Source organism: Eurosta solidaginis, chromosome 5 (assembly GCF_040869045.1).
Source record: "Eurosta solidaginis isolate ZX-2024a chromosome 5, ASM4086904v1, whole genome shotgun sequence".
Taxonomy (NCBI): Eukaryota; Metazoa; Arthropoda; class Insecta; order Diptera; family Tephritidae; genus Eurosta; species Eurosta solidaginis.
The window spans coordinates 124,970,966-124,988,014 of NC_090323.1; the positions used below are offsets into that span (position 1 = coordinate 124,970,966).

The window sequence follows — 17,049 nt, forward strand, 5'->3', positions numbered from 1 at the left end:
GGTCCATTTATATTAAGGAAGTACTTAAACAAATTTTTATCTTCCTCTTTTTATCTATAGGCTTAAAAGCGAGTCGCGAACGTACGATTTTGCATAATGTAGTCTTATTAGTGTGGGGTCTGAACCAAGCGCTTTTAATGTGTTTTTCCAATTACATTTAGTCCAGGGACTATATTTCCCGTTGCTAGGGATTTCAATAACCGCGCTGTTTCGCTAGAGCACTCGGGTCTGCACAGAAATTTTTAAATTAGACTGCCTTCTCAAAAGATCCCTGTACTCGTCCCTGCATGCTGCGCTTTCCACGACCTAAGCCAATTCGAACATTTCTTTTACCTTTCTTTTAAGAAGATTCGGTCCCTTGCTCCACTATGGCGGCTTTGATTTTCCTATGAATCTTCTTAGAGGGCAAGCTCTGTTATAAGAAGTCGTAAGCGTCATTGATAGAAAGTCATTGGGTTCGTCCAGTTCCTCAACATTGGCAAGCTCTTCGGGTTGTCCCATTTTTGTTTCTACATGTTTCTGGAATTTGCTCCAGTTCGTTGACCTAAGTTTTAAATTTATCAATGACTATCTAATCATACCTTGATATATCACGTTCAGAGCTCAATGTTATATCAAGAACATTGCTGGATATTGAACCAACATTTGTAGGGACACTACCCCAGTTGGCTATCTTCATATCGCTTTGCAGGATGCAACAAAACAGAGACTCATCTGTATCATTTGTTTCGACACGCATTGTGGTGCGCATTTGCACCCTCGCCTTTGACCAACCGCTCTTGGGCCCTTCCTCTTCCACTAGCCTCTTGCAGTTCTCCGGTGGTGCCTCTGTATTACGGGTTATATAGCAGGATGCAAGTATAAAGGCCTGCTTATTCTTCAGCTCGACGGCCACCACAGCGAAGCCCTCAGGAGTGTAGTTGGGCAGCATTTATGAATGCAGATGTTTCCCAGAAACCTTTCCTCCCGATGAAAGCCACTGCTCCTGGATCAGCGCCACATCAAACGAATCCTCCTCAAGCGTTAGGAGGAGTTCGCTTGACGCTACGTTAATTTGTTGGAGTTTTATCAGTAAGACTCGCAGCACCTTTAGTACTGTTTACCCTCCTCCGTAGGACGTGATATAGTAGGGAGCTTCCAATCCTGTTTGGGTATATTCGGGTTTTGGCTCTGCAGAAGTCGCAGCATATCATTCAACTTCGTATGGTATCCTTGCCTTAAATTTTGGTATCGTTTTTCACCTCATGTAATCTGAAATTGTCACCAACCAAAATTTCGGCTTGCTCATTTGCAATATGCACAAGCCAAATTTTGACTACATTAAACATCCACGTCAATGACATTACGCTTCTGACGGTCTTTTCCAAAAATACTGGGTGTGACGTTCGATCAGGATCTATATTTTGGCGAGACGTAACAAAATCCTCAAGCCTCTTACCGGCAGCACTTTGGGCGAAGGTAAGGCATCGCTCATAACCATCTATGAAGCAATTGCCCCGTCGCTTGTACGCTTGTATGCTACGCGTCCTCAATATGGTTGCTAAGAAACACACTGGAGGAAACTTCAGTCATGTTAATAATCCGCGCTCAGAACTGCCACGGGATGTCTTCTTATGCCCCCAGAACATCACCTACACAGTAAGGGGAGAATACTCTCCATAAAGGAGAGAAATGAAATGCTGAACAAACAGTTTCTGCTGAATACCCAGAAACCTGGGCATCCGAACAGACTTCTGATTGAATAGGCCCCCTCTCAGGAACTTAAGAAGTTATCTCCTAAAGCACTATTAAGATATCCTCGCAGATATTAGATTAAGATAAACTCGCAGTTGGGGAAAGAAACATACCCAGGTAGTCGGCAATCGCTTTGACCTATATTCACTTTTTATTTTTATAAACAAATTCAAAAATATTAGTTTCGTTACTATTTTGGACTAAGTCTGCTGAAAAAAAGGAACTACATTTAATACTACACATATCCCCCGATTTACACGGAAGATCGGTTCCAGACAAAACCGTGTATAGTGAAATCTTCGTTTTCCTATGCAAAAACCGTGTAAAGCAAAAAAACTACCCAATTCAGTCATTTATTTAAATAAAACAAAACTAAAACATCTTAAAAAACTTAAAACTAAGTATTCTTTGACAAAAAATAACAAACTTCCGTAGTTTTCTTCGAAGTTTTTGGCATTTTAGAAACTTGAAAAATTAACACAAATCACATATGTACTCATGAAGGTTCACGAAAAGATAATTCAATCGATAACTTACCAGTTCAAACCAAAAAAAACTCGCAATAATAGTAAAAATTATGGCTTTTTGTTCAAATTTTCATCAAACGATTTTCCTTCCACATGAACTACATCCTCTGCGTTTGGTTATGTACATACATATTCACAATAAGGCGAATCCCACAATATTGCAATCAGTGTTGCCAAGGGGACTCAAAAAGGTTTTTAATGATTTGTGAATCTTCGGAGTTTTTCAAATTTTGCTGATTTATGAACCGTGTAAAACAATTACCGTGTAAATCGGGGGATAGATGTATTTCATAAAAGAGGCCTTTTCGTTTTCTTCCCCTTTTTCTCATAATTCTTATTGTGTGGGAGTTTTCAAAATGAGCTGTAACAATATAGAACACCTGGCATTATTACATTATTAATTTCTTATTTTAATCTATTTAATTCTAGCAATATTGAATTATTACGCCCCCTTGAAGTTAGCACCAAAATTGCAGCACACCAATTTTTTTTCGGAGTTCTGGGTTTATTTTGAAGAGTTCTAGAGTTCCCTAGCGGGTGCGAAAAGAGTTCTGCAACCCTAATAGGTTAAACAAAAATTTGGGGACCAGCACCCTTTTTACGCACAAAAAAGTTCTGAACCGATTTTCTAGAAGAAAAGGAAGTGATCTAGAGATACCTAGGGGGTGCAAAAATAGTTCTGCAACCTTAGTAGCTTTTTTTAAATTTTTGGGGTCCCGCACCCTTTTTACGCAGAAAGAAAGTTCTGAACCGATTTTCTAGTATGAAAAGAAGTGCTCTAGAATTCCCTAGGGGGTGCGAAAGGAGTTCTGCAACCCTAATAGTTTAAAAAAAAACAAAAAATGTTTGGGGTCCAGCACCCTGTATACGCAGAAAAAAATTCTGAACCGATTTTCTAGTAGAAAAAGGATGGTTTTTGTTTTTTAAATATTTTTAGGGCGCAGCACGCTTTTAACGCAGAAGCGTACTTAGTAGTCACATGCAAACATCGTCTACAGTAAGAACTTTAAAACAGATACAAATGACATTAAACTTATAATTAAAAAAGCGACATGTTTTCTGTTTGGCCACCTTTTGTTAAATACTTAAATACCTACAATTTTTCCAAAATGCAATGGACTGGGTCGATTTATTAACCGATATCGCGCCATCGATTTTTCGATAGGATTTGGGCTCAGGAAAAAAAGTTCCACTACGCATACCAAAAAAAATAATTTTCGAGCCTATAAAAAAAAATGGCGAATGTTGTAAACCCGTTCACGATAACAGTTTTTTGAAAAAAAAAAAAAAATTTTTGGGTTTTGGGGAGTGTTTTGGTCGAAAAATTTACCCTTTCGCCATTTTTTTGCAGGCCCGATAATTATTTTTTTGGGTATGCGTAGTGGAACTTTTTTTCCTGAGCCCAAATCCTATCTAAAAATTAATGGCGCGAAATCGGTTAACTTTCGTCCATACAAATCGCCCCAGGTTAATGTGCAAGCTGCAACTGTTTCGATAAAGGAAATAAGATATACGCCTTGCTCTCCTATTCAACATAGATACAAAATTCGAATTCCTCGAATCTTTAGATGGCACGCGCACAGCATTTCTTTACTAACGCGTCTATATGTATATATGTACATGAGGGTGATTCTTATATAAAAAAAATTAACGGCCTTTTCTAGGTGTAAATGAGAAAGTGTCAGATGTAAATGCGAAAACGTCCTATGGAAAGGAGAATAGTCAATTGTAAATACGAAGGCGTCAGTTCGATATGAGACAGCGTCAAATAAAAATGCAAAATCGTCACGCTTTCTCATTACCATATCACGCTTTCTCATTTTCATCTGACGCTTTCTCATCTCCAAGTGACTATTCTCAAATTCAAATGAAGCTTTCGCATTTTCATTTGACGCTCTCTTATTTACAAGTGACTATTCCCATATTGAAGAGACGGTTTCACATTTACAACTGACTATTCTCATTTCCATTTTACGCCTTCGCATTTAATTCAATTTCAATTTATTTAGGCAACTAGATTAGTGAAATAAGATCATTGAAATATCTTTACAACTTTAAATGGTGTAGAAAAGGCCGTTTATTTTCTATACAAGAATCACCCTAATGTACTGTACATATATGAGCTATTCCATGCTATTTCGATAAAAAATCCGACTTTTTTTTAGATTTTGATATAATTTGGGTATGTTGTAGACCTGCCCCTAATATATTGTCAAACATAAGGAACCGCGAAAATTTTGCTTTTCTTAGAAGTTACGCAACAAATATTATGCAATTTTCAAGTAATTTTCGCCGCATAAAGCTTTAGTAAATTTGTTATAACTCGATAACTGAATTCCTTTTGGCCAGAGCCATTTTTGACCTCCTCTACAATATATCCGAAAATGGTGCAAAAGTAATTTTTGGCCTATCTAAATAGTGTGGAACTGCTCATATACATATGGATGCGTTAGTACAGAATTCCCGCGCGCGCTATTTTAAGATTCGAATTTTGTATTAATCTACGTTGAATAGAAGAGCAAGGCGTATATCTTATCATATATATTATTTCTAATTGCTATTTTTATGTGCGGATCCCTTTTTCGCTCTTATTTGGAATCCAAATATATAAATAAATTTTTGGATGTAAAGATGGAGATTCGGGCTATTAGAGAGCTTTGGACAATTTTGGTCGTAGTGATTTTGTTTAGCTATATAATTTTCATTCCTTTTTTATTAAAATAATTTGTTAAAAATAAACAATTGTGAGCACACTGATAAATCTAGTTGTACTATGGCACTATTGTGAATATTTGCACTGCATTCCCGGCAAGCTGTTTTTAATTGGTTGACATCTGCTTTCTGTTGATATTTGAAAAGAGACTTTTATATACATAAATATATACATACGTTAATAAAACATTCGTACATACAACTTTCATAATTTTGATGGTGACATCGTAGCCGCATATAAGCAAATAAGAACAGCTGATTTCTGTTGATTTTTGATTTGAAACTTTGAAAACCGTTTAAGTTAAATACCTACATACGTACATACGTGGTAAGTTGTTAAATTTGTATTTATCGATTAATTTTGCTCACAATTTATTACAATCCAGAGATTACAATGCCTAGAAGGAGGACCTTAAACGGCTTAACTGAGCGAAAAAGACGGCTAAACGCTAAACGGAGTCAAACAAGTCAGTAAAGAAATATTGATCTACAGCGTTTAAGCCAGCGTGTGCGTAACCACCGACAAGAACAAAGTGAACAGGCAATAGTTCAGCGTAGAAGTGATTTGAAACAGTCATACATTTTAAGGCTAAGCAGTGATGTGAACGCTGGGAAGGCGCAGGAAAAGCTTCCAAAAACGTATTGTTGTCCACGCCTCGTCATTTCAGTAGAACAACATTGCGTTGGGCGTATGGACCAACAATGTCTGTTCTGCACGGCGAAACTTTATACAGTGGAGGGTAGCGATAACAGTTCCTCAATTTGTTGTCACAAGGGGAAGGTGAGTTTGCCGCAAATTTCTATATGCAAAGAATTAAAGATCCTCGTCGAACGCAATGATACCGTCACAAGACACCATGAATGTTAATTTGCCATTTGGGCGGAAAATATTTGTATTTGGAGGTGATTTTAGACAAGTTCTTCCCGTTGTTAGATATGCGACCTTCAATTATTGAAAATTGTATAAAATGCTCACCGTTGTGGGCAAAAGTAAAAATTCGACGATTAATCCAAAATATGTGAGCAAATAATGACCATGAGTTTAAAAACTGGTTGCTCACACTAGGAAACGGTGACTTAGATATTCAATTAAATATATCCGAAGATACGATTAAAATACCTCGAAAATGCTACATTGATCATAATAACATCACCGCTAAAGTTTTTGGAACAAATGATATAAATTACAGAAACATATCTAATTTTCATTCAAACAGCTATTTTATGTCCAAAAAATTACGATTGCTCCACTTTTAATGAGTTTATTGTATTTAATTTATTGTCAGGTGAGAGTAGAGTGTATCTAAGTTGCGATACAGTTGAGCAAGATGAAACTCATAATGCTCAGTTTTATCCAACTGATTTTCTTAATTTCCTAAATCCTTCCTGCCCCCCACCCCCCATAAACTTCTTTTGAAGAAAATAGCAACCGTAATGCTGATTCGTAACCCTAATACCCAATCAGGACTTATAAATGGTGCAAGGTTGGTCGTCACTCATTTAGGGGAGAACCCAATCACTGTCAATTAATCGACTCGGGAAAGATAGCAATTATACCTCGAATTAAACTTACCCCGTCAGATCCAACTGTACCTTTCCAGATGAAAAGAAAGTAGCTTTCGCTATGACAATTAATAAAGCACAAGATCAAACCTTTGACAAAGCTGGCTTATATTTGCCTAGCCCTGTACATTCACACGGAAAATTATATGTACCTTTCTCTAGAGTAAGGCGATTTGAGGATATTACCCTTTCAGTGCAAGAAACATTCAAACAAAAAATAACAAATGATTTTATTTTCACGTCTAATATTGTATTCAAAGAAGTATTGTAAAAATATTTAAAGATGTAGCTATAATCTTCAATATCAATGTGTAAATAGCTATAATATGAGTATGTGGGAAAAATAAATTTGTATATTTTCATAACTCACAACTATGTTTTGTATTTTGTTGCGCAAGATGCCCACGGGTCCGGCTAGTTTCCTTTATTGTTCATGTTTGTGCATCGTCAGTCCCATTCATACGTATGTATGTCGTAAAACTATTTTTGCCACCAGACCCTAATTGGAGGAGTTAAATTTTCGCCAAATATACGAGTCATTAAATGCTGTTTGCGCAGGTTAACTGTACTTGCCTGAACATTCTAGTGTACATACACTGTGTTTTTTTGTTTCACGGATAATTTGCGGCAAATTAGTCAATAGTTAGTTTTTTGCTGCGTAAAAGTTGTCTTGCCAACTTCAGAGAGGTATTTTGCGTGTCACTTGCAACGTTTTTCCACTCACTGAATATTTCTAACTGTCCCAGCAAAAATCTAGTGACTGAAAATGGCGACCAACAACAAAATATCCCACATTGTTCCCATGGCGGAACGATACAAGGTGGCAGCAAGGGTCAGCTGATTATTCTGATCTCAGCTGATTTTGACATTTGTCCATCGAATTTACAAAAACAAAGTACATGGCATTTTTATTTATGTTTGTAGGTATGTCACCATGCTGCCACCTTGTATCGTTCCGTCATGATTGTTCCACAATTGTTAGTATGACAGAATGAGATGGCCTATTTGAAATGTCTGATCCATATAAAAAAAAAAAAATAAAAAAAATTGAATTAAAAATGAAATGAAAAATGAATGAAAAGAATAATTGAATTAATAAAAAACTATTATTTACAGGATATCGAAAATTTGTCCCCATTATCGCCAGAGCTAATTTCGCGTCCGGCAACAATCAATATTGGCAGGATTGGACAAGGTAAGTCCACTGTTGTGAAAGCTATTTCCGGAGTTCAAACGAAAAGCCATTTTTTATGCAATGCCACGACAGCAGCAGCAACAACCTATCTGCCAATGCCACAACAGTCGGGATATCCACCACAACCTGGTCCACCTGGTTGCTCTCCACAACCTCAACATCCAGGCTATCCTCTACAACAACCAAGTGCACCAGGTGGTTACATGGGTGTAATGATGCTACCAACACAACCTGGACAGGCGCCAATGCCCAGTCAGCCACCCATGCCGGGTCAACCCCCAATACCCGGACGTCATGGATATAATGTATGCTAATACAACTAATATATTTCAAATATTACTGATGATTATTTTTGTATTATTTTCTTTAGCAACCACCTGCACCTGGTACTGGTATATATCAACAGCCGCAACAGTAGCCCAACGCCGTTTAGATCCCGATCAGATACCTAATCCGATAAGCGTTATCATTGAAAATCAAAATAGCGCTGGTGGTACTTTTATTACTAATGAACAGGGTTTATTGTCACCATTGGTGACCACAAAATATGTGGTAGAAGATCAGGGTAACTCCTCGCCACGTTACGTTAGGTATCGCTATTCGAAATTAATGTTTTGTTTGCCAATTCTATTGATCTTTCTTCTTTGCAAGTCATCTCTGTATTGCATACCTGCAACAGCTGACTTGTTAAAAACAACAGCTTTGTCCATTACACTTACCGCCTCACCAATGGCACGAACGGTTTATAATATGAGCCACCCATTGTAAATTTCGGTGAATTGGGTCCAATTAGATGTAATCGTTTGCAAGGCTAAAATGCAATTTGTAGATGCTGGTCGTCGTTTCCAATGTCTAATGTGTAAAGTAACAACAGATGGTAAAAAAATCTTTCACTTTTGCTTGTGTTCGTTGATACATATTTTTCTCAACAGTGCCAACTGAATATTTCCAACATTTGAGACACACCGGACAGCGTGTCGATAAATACGAACGTCCTGAACTTGTATTGGGTACATGAGTTTTTGTGTAAAAAATATTTGGGTGCCGATAGCTCTCAAGGTAAACCTCAACTCATATCCAACATCAATGCCTCGCAATCAATTGTGGGCGCTATACGCACTTCATTGGGTCCACGCAGTATGGACAAGCATATTGTTGATTCCAGTGGTAAGGCCACAATTTCAAATGATCGTGCAACCAGTATGAAACTATTGGATATTTTGCATCCAGCATTAAAACTCTATTCGACATCGCCTAATCTCAAGATCATTGTAAATTTTACCAAGTAGCGCAACTAACAGCTGATCGGTGAAAATTCGCACAATCACACGCACAGTTCTCGACTCAGTTTCAAAACAAAACTTTAGATTATTTAATTCAAATTTTAAAGTGGGATAATCCTTACAAATTTATGCATACCGAATATATATGGCGTTTTTGTTGTTATTAAAGCAATAGTTTTATTTATATTAAAGCTTTTATCATTTTTTTTTTTAACTTTGAAAAAACTCCGAACACCATTCCTTCATTATATGACATTCGACTGCCTAGTCCACTGCCTTCCACTCTATTCGCAACATAACCTCTACTTAAGCTGCCAAACTATATAGTAAACAATGCTCAAGATGCGGAGGTAAGTTTTTTGTTATATTAGAATGTGTAGAATAAAAATGTTTCTCTTATCAGGTCGGCCATCGCACCACTTCAGTAGTATTTAAGAAGGTCAAATCTTAAAACAAGTTAAGCCATATGTTGAGGAAGGCGTGCATGTACGTATCATCATTAAAGCTATACGCAAAGCATTACAATTATGAATGACCCAAATATGACATGGCTGAACATGTCGAAGCGCCAATCAAAGGAACAACAACATGCCTTATTGGAAAAATGCGCTGCCACAGCAATGTCCTCCAAACTTATTCATCAAAAAAAAGATTTATTTTCTAAAATGGTTGTGGACGCTGTACTTTTCTTTGGTGGATCCAACGTCATCCAAAATATATAAAATCGCAATTTTAAATAAAGAATTGGAACTCAAGGCTGAGCGTGACAATCATTGTAAACTTTACCAAGTAGCGCAACTAACAGCAGATCGCTCAAAATTTGCACACACACACAAACATCACTAATGGCCATATTACGGAAATCTTAGGGAAATTGAAGTTAAATTTTTAAACAGACATAAAATGTTATAATTTTGGAATATATAGCATCTAGGACACCTTAATTGCAGTAATTGAAAGAAAATGTTTGCTTATACTCAAGTATTTAATTATTTTTTCACAATCACACGCACAGTTCTCGACTCAGTTTCAAAACAAAACTTTAGATTATTTAATTCAAATTTTAAAGTGGGATAATCCTTACAAATTTATGCATACAGAATATATATGGCGTTTTTGTTGTTATTAAAGCAATAGTTTTATTTATATTAAAGCTTTTATCATTTTTTTTTTTAACTTTGAAAAAACTCCGAACACCATTCCTTCATTATATGACATTCGACTGCCTAGTCCACTGCCTTCCACTCTATTCGCAACATAACCTCTACTTAAGCTGCCAAACTATATAGTAAACAATGCTCAAGATGCGGAGGTAAGTTTTTTGTTATATTAGAATGTGTAGAATAAAAATGTTTCTCTTATCAGGTCGGCCATCGCACCACTTCAGTAGTATTTAAGAAGGTCAAATCTTAAAACAAGTTAAGCCATATGTTGAGGAAGGCGTGCATGTACGTATCATCATTAAAGCTATACGCAAAGCATTACAATTATGAATGACCCAAATATGACATGGCTGAACATGTCGAAGCGCCAATCAAAGGAACAACAACATGCCTTATTGGAAAAATGCGCTGCCACAGCAATGTCCTCCAAACTTATTCATCAAAAAAAAGATTTATTTTCTAAAATGGTTGTGGACGCTGTACTTTTCTTTGGTGGATCCAACGTCATCCAAAATATATAAAATCGCAATTTTAAATATAGAATTGGAACTCAAGGCTGAGCGTGACAATCATTGTAAACTTTACCAAGTAGCGCAACTAACAGCAGATCGCTCAAAATTTGCACACACACACAAACATCACTAATGGCCATATTACGGAAATCTTAGGGAAATTGAAGTTAAATTTTTAAACAGACATAAAATGTTATAATTTTGGAATATATAGCATCTAGGACACCTTAATTGCAGTAATTGAAAGAAAATGTTTGCTTATACTCAAGTATTTAATTATTTTTTCACAATCACACGCACAGTTCTCGACTCAGTTTCAAAACAAAACTTTAGATTATTTAATTCAAATTTTAAAGTGGGATAATCCTTACAAATTTATGCATACAGAATATATATGGCGTTTTTGTTGTTATTAAAGCAATAGTTTTATTTATATTAAAGCTTTTATCATTTTTTTTTTTAACTTTGAAAAAACTCCGAACACCATTCCTTCATTATATGACATTCGACTGCCTAGTCCACTGCCTTCCACTCTATTCGCAACATAACCTCTACTTAAGCTGCCAAACTATATAGTAAACAATGCTCAAGATGCGGAGGTAAGTTTTTTGTTATATTAGAATGTGTAGAATAAAAATGTTTCTCTTATCAGGTCGGCCATCGCACCACTTCAGTAGTATTTAAGAAGGTCAAATCTTAAAACAAGTTAAGCCATATGTTGAGGAAGGCGTGCATGTACGTATCATCATTAAAGCTATACGCAAAGCATTACAATTATGAATGACCCAAATATGACATGGCTGAACATGTCGAAGCGCCAATCAAAGGAACAACAACATGCCTTATTGGAAAAATGCGCTGCCACAGCAATGTCCTCCAAACTTATTCATCAAAAAAAAGATTTATTTTCTAAAATGGTTGTGGACGCTGTACTTTTCTTTGGTGGATCCAACGTCATCCAAAATATATAAAATCGCAATTTTAAATATAGAATTGGAACTCAAGGCTGAGCGTGACAATCATTGTAAACTTTACCAAGTAGCGCAACTAACAGCAGATCGCTCAAAATTTGCACACACACACAAACATCACTAATGGCCATATTACGGAAATCTTAGGGAAATTGAAGTTAAATTTTTAAACAGACATAAAATGTTATAATTTTGGAATATATAGCATCTAGGACACCTTAATTGCAGTAATTGAAAGAAAATGTTTGCTTATACTCAAGTATTTAATTATTTTTTCTAAATTTATCTTTAATACTGATACAATGATTGAAGGTATATTGATCCAGTGCAACTCTGCTTTTCCTACTGTTCACTGAATTCGAGTGCCTTCCACTCTATTCCCAACATAACCTCAATTTAAGCTGCCAAACTATATAGTAAACAATGGTAACAACTGAGCGTTCGTTTGAGTTTGTCATATTATTCTCCCGTGTCGGTGTGACTCTCAGCCAGCTCAGTGAGCTATGAGTTTCCGACCATAGATGAATGGATTTGCGACTCTTTGTTTCGAGAGAGCAATGCAACTCAGGTCTTCCTACTGTTCTTCATTCCACTCCATTCGAGCGCCTATTTTCACGGCCTGCGAGTGCCTTCCACTCTATTCGCAACATAACCTCGAATTAAGCTGCCAAACTATATAGTAAACAATGGTGACAATGCTGAAGTACGTATTGTTAATGTTCAAGAGTATCAGAAAATTGTTGATGCTGAATGGCGTATTCTGTACAATAAACTAGCCAAGTACGACGCCAATGTTGTGTTATCTAAACTACCAATTGGTGATGTTGGTTCACAGTATTTTGCAGATCGTGAAATGTTCTGTTAGTGTACCAGAAGAAGATTTGAAACGTACAATGAAAGCTTGTGGTGGTGCTGTTAGGACTACAGCTAATGATATTAATTCAAGTGTTTTGGGTCAATTTCAACATTTTCAAAGGTTTGATAGTGGGTTTGACATAAATTTTATTTTTATAGTTTATAATTATTTAAAGGTTGCGTTAATGCTAGAACATGTAGATTGATTTTACGTGGCAGTGCCGAACAATTTTTGGAAGAAACTGAGCTTCGTTACATGATGGTACAATGATTGTGCAGCGTACAATTAAACATGATTCTATTGTTGCTGGTAAGTCAAAATACAACTTGAAAAAAATGTCTAATCGTAAATTGTTAAGTAATATTATGAAAAGATTGTGTCCAACTACGGAAGAAAAAACTATAAAATTTGTGTCAGTGAAATGATGATTAATGCTTTTGGTTGTTAGTTTTGAGGCATCGTCTTCGAGTGCCTTCTGATGTTGTTGTAGCAGTGCTTCGCCCCATCCAATAGGTCTCACCAATCACAAATTGTCATCAATGTCCTCCAACGGGAGTCCGAGAAAACTTGCTGTTTCAACAGGGGTGGACCATAAAGAGAGGGGTGTTAGAGGAGTTAGTTCCACATTACAATTGAAGAGATGGTTGGTGTCATGTGGGGACACATTGCAAGCAGGGACATTTTGTATGTATGGGTTGATTCTGGATAAGTAAGAGTTTAACCTGGTACAGTATCCAGATCGAAGTTGGGCTAGAGTGACTCGCGTTTCCCTAGGGAGCGTGCGTTCCTGTTCTGCATTTTAGGGTATTGTTCTTTAAGTACTGAATTCACCGGGCAATTCCTGACATAGAGCCCCGACGCCTATTTATGGAGTTCACCAAGGACCTGCTTGTATTTTCTTGCTTGTTGTTGTTGTTGTTGTAGCGATAAGGTTGCTCCCCGAAGGCTTTGGGGAGTGTTATCGATGTAATGGTCCTTTGCCGGATACAGATCCGGTACGCGATAAGGTTGCTCCCCGAAGGCTTTGGGGAGTGTTATCGATGTAATGGTCCTTTGCCGGATACAGATCCGGTACGCTCCGGTACCACAGCAATATTAAGGTGCTGCCGACCATCTCGGGAACGATTTATATGGCCATTCCCTCCCTCCCCACCCCCAAGTTCCATGAGGAGCTTAAGGTCGCCAGAGCCTCGTCTGTTAGTGAAACAGGATTCGCCGCGGATAGGTGAAGTTGACAATTGGGTTTGGAGAAGCTATATATTGCGCTGGCAACCTGAAGGGTTGCGCTACACAGCCCCTTGAATCTGGTATTTTAGTCGCCTCTTACGACGGGCATACCTACCGCGGGAATATTCTGAACCCCAACCCGCTGGGGGTATTTTCTTGCTTCATACGGCTGAGTTCTCAGTTGCCGTATTTCCTCATAGTGCTTACGGAGGTGACTCTTTAAGACCCTGGGCGGTGGTTGCTCATCATTCAGATGTCTGTTGGGATTCCCAGGTTCCTGGGTATTCAACAGAAACTTTTCGGTTAGCATTTCATTTCTTTTACTTATTGGGAGTACTCTCCCCTCATTATGTAGATGGTGTTCTGGGGACATAAGGCGACAACCCGTGGCGGTTCTGAGGGAAGTATTTTGGCAGGCCTGTAGCTTCTTCCAGTGGCTAATTTTAGGCTTGGCGACCAAATGGTGTAAGAAACAATAGTGACTCCTTCTGGTGATGAAGATAGCTATTAAATTTTAAAAATGTTTCTTCCTCTACAGTTTAGCATATCTTTTGCCAACACAGGTTGGCGATGTGTTTGCGCAGGACCGTGCCTTCGCTACTTTATAATGAATGTCAATTCCCACCAATGGATATTGCGGCGCGCGATTGATCAACAAGACGATGCCACGACACCTTTGAGTATTCTTGATCTGAAAATTAATATGCAACGAATTTGTACAACAAACGAACAACACACACTGGAATAATCTTGGTTAAAAAGTATCTAGGAATCTAATAATTCTTAGCTTTTTCCTACGGTCTTATTCTAAGCTTTTCATGCTCTAATTGAAAAAAAAATATTCAACAAACGCACAAAGTTTGCAAAGATTTTTAAAGCAATTTAATTGCAACGAATTTGTTAATAATTTTTAACCAAATTTTGTAAAATAGATGTATAACAAAAAAATATTTTGAATATAAATAATTGCTGATGAATTTAACTCAAAGTACCAATACCATCAACTAAATGGTCCTTATAAATATTGTGATCACATAATTTAAAACAAAATATTACTATGTGTACCTACATTTAAGAAAAAAAGAAAATTGCATAAAGTACCCTCAATGTAAAATTATTCCACTGAATGTATATATCGCATTCTAAACTAAAAAATGTCAAAACTGAAAAAATTGTAAATCGGTATTTAAATGTATATCAATCAATGAAAGCATCGTGAAATAACTAATGTTTTTTTTGGTAGTTATCGTTATCGTTTAGACTGAGTTTGTTAAGAATTTTGTTATTTTTGTGGTATAAATCAAACATTCAACACAAAGTTACTCTGATTATGAGTTGCAACACTTTTTGGTTTAGGTTGCGATATGTAAAATTACATATTTTTGTACACAGTTCTAAAATTTAAAGGAAAAAAATTATATTTGTCTATTAATTAAATTATTAAAAAGATATTCTTATATTAATGATATAGAGAAGCGCCAACACGAATGCAAGTGGTTTCAAACCACTGGTAGGCAATTCGTCACTTTAACTGTCAGAAAAAATGTTAAATTGTTCATTTTATGTAAAAAAATTTTGAAGGTTGTAATTGAAGTTCTGAAAGCTCGGGAATTTCAATTGAAGTTAAAGAAATTACAATTGAAGTTCAGAATTTTCAAAAGAAGTTCAGTAAATTATAATTGAAGCTCAGGAATTCAGAAAATTACAATTTAATTTCAACTATAATTTTCTGAACTACAAACAGAAATTCTGAACTTCAATTTTAATTTTCTGAAATACAAATAGAAACTCTGAGCTTGAATTTAAATTTTCTGAACTTGAATTGAAATTTTTGAACTTCAATTGCAACTTTCGAACCTCAATTGCAGCTTTCTGAACTAAAATAAAAAAGGTATAGTATTAAAATTGGCGAATTACAAGTCAACTTACTCAAATAGGGAATTGCCTACACGCGATTTGATGGTTTACTGCAACCAATAGTTCTGTGAGTTCTTCTCTTTTGTTTTCTATATCATTAATTAATTTATTTAAGTTTCCCATACAATCGCATTTAATAAAATTTGTATTTATGGCTCACCAACAAGACTGAAAAACTATTCCTTCCTTAAGACTTATAGTTAATAATTTACAACTATTATAAATAATGTAATATATTATAAAAATGTTGAGTAAAAGAAATGTTAATGGATTTGAATTAAAGAAATGTTTTATTTATATAGCAGTATAATCCAAGTATAAAAACGATCATAATACTAGTGAAAAGTCGGTCATATTAACGTAAAAATACTCGTAAAGTTACAGGTATATAACTTAAAAAATGACTGCCATAACGTGAATGTAAGAACAGTACAGCACTATAGTTTGTTTACATTTCGATAACCTAATACCGTATATGTGTGAGAAGTATGGACAATCACATAAATAGGTACGACGGAATGGACTGGTCACAAACAGTCCCGACGTCCTGTACAAATGCTACTTAACGATTTACGTGTTCCATCGACACAGCTTTTAGTCATTTTACTAATCAATATACGGGTACATTTTTGCTGGGTGTATTTCTACAGCTATAGGGTGCCCAATTTCGGCAAAATTGGTGCTAAGTTACCACGTTATTCACGATTACCATTCATTTTATGGTTAAAGCGAATAAGGTTGTGAGCAACATATACCTTTAAAATCCTGTACCAATAGCTGAAGTTTTAATTATAAGAGCGTGCTACAGGATGACTTACGTAATTGTCGATGAGAATGGTCGCTTACAACAGCGATGGGCAAAACGGCTCGTATGAGCCTTTTGCTCATACGGGCACGCTTTGAACATTTAAGTGCTAGGTGAGGGACGATCAAGTGCAGGTATGTGGGGCGAAGAACACAGGAAGAGAATAATATACAAACACACATAAGATTGATAAAGAGAGAGTATTTAGCTATGTGGAAAATAGAGCTGCCCCCGCTCTTATTATGTTCAAATCAAGGCGAATCTATACCAGGTGGTGTCAAAGCGAATTCAATCAATTCGCCGTGCAGAAGAATGTCAATTCAAAAGAAAATTTTCATAGATTTCGATTAACTGACATTTTGTTGTACAAGGCTTTGTATGGAAAATTATCAAGAAGAAGCAATCAGCGGATGGGATAACACCACCTGTAATGAATTCGCCTTGGTTCAAATTATTAAGCGTTTTAGGATAAACTAGCCTTTACCGGCGGCTTCGCTCACACTAAAGGCCACAAATATGTAATGTCGCTTTTGTGATTCACAACTCGAACTGAATTTTCAGTTGTAATTTTAAAAGTTCATTTA

General features: G+C 36.4%; 1 protein-coding gene and 1 pseudogene across 1 annotated transcript in view; one reads left to right on the forward strand and one right to left on the reverse strand.

Moving 5' to 3' along the window:
- Positions 1-17,049, reverse strand: part of Dscam4 (Down syndrome cell adhesion molecule 4) — a 2,049,237-nt gene that overhangs the window by 954,873 nt on the left and 1,077,315 nt on the right.
- Positions 5,665-15,619, forward strand: LOC137252878 (T-complex protein 1 subunit eta-like; annotated as a pseudogene).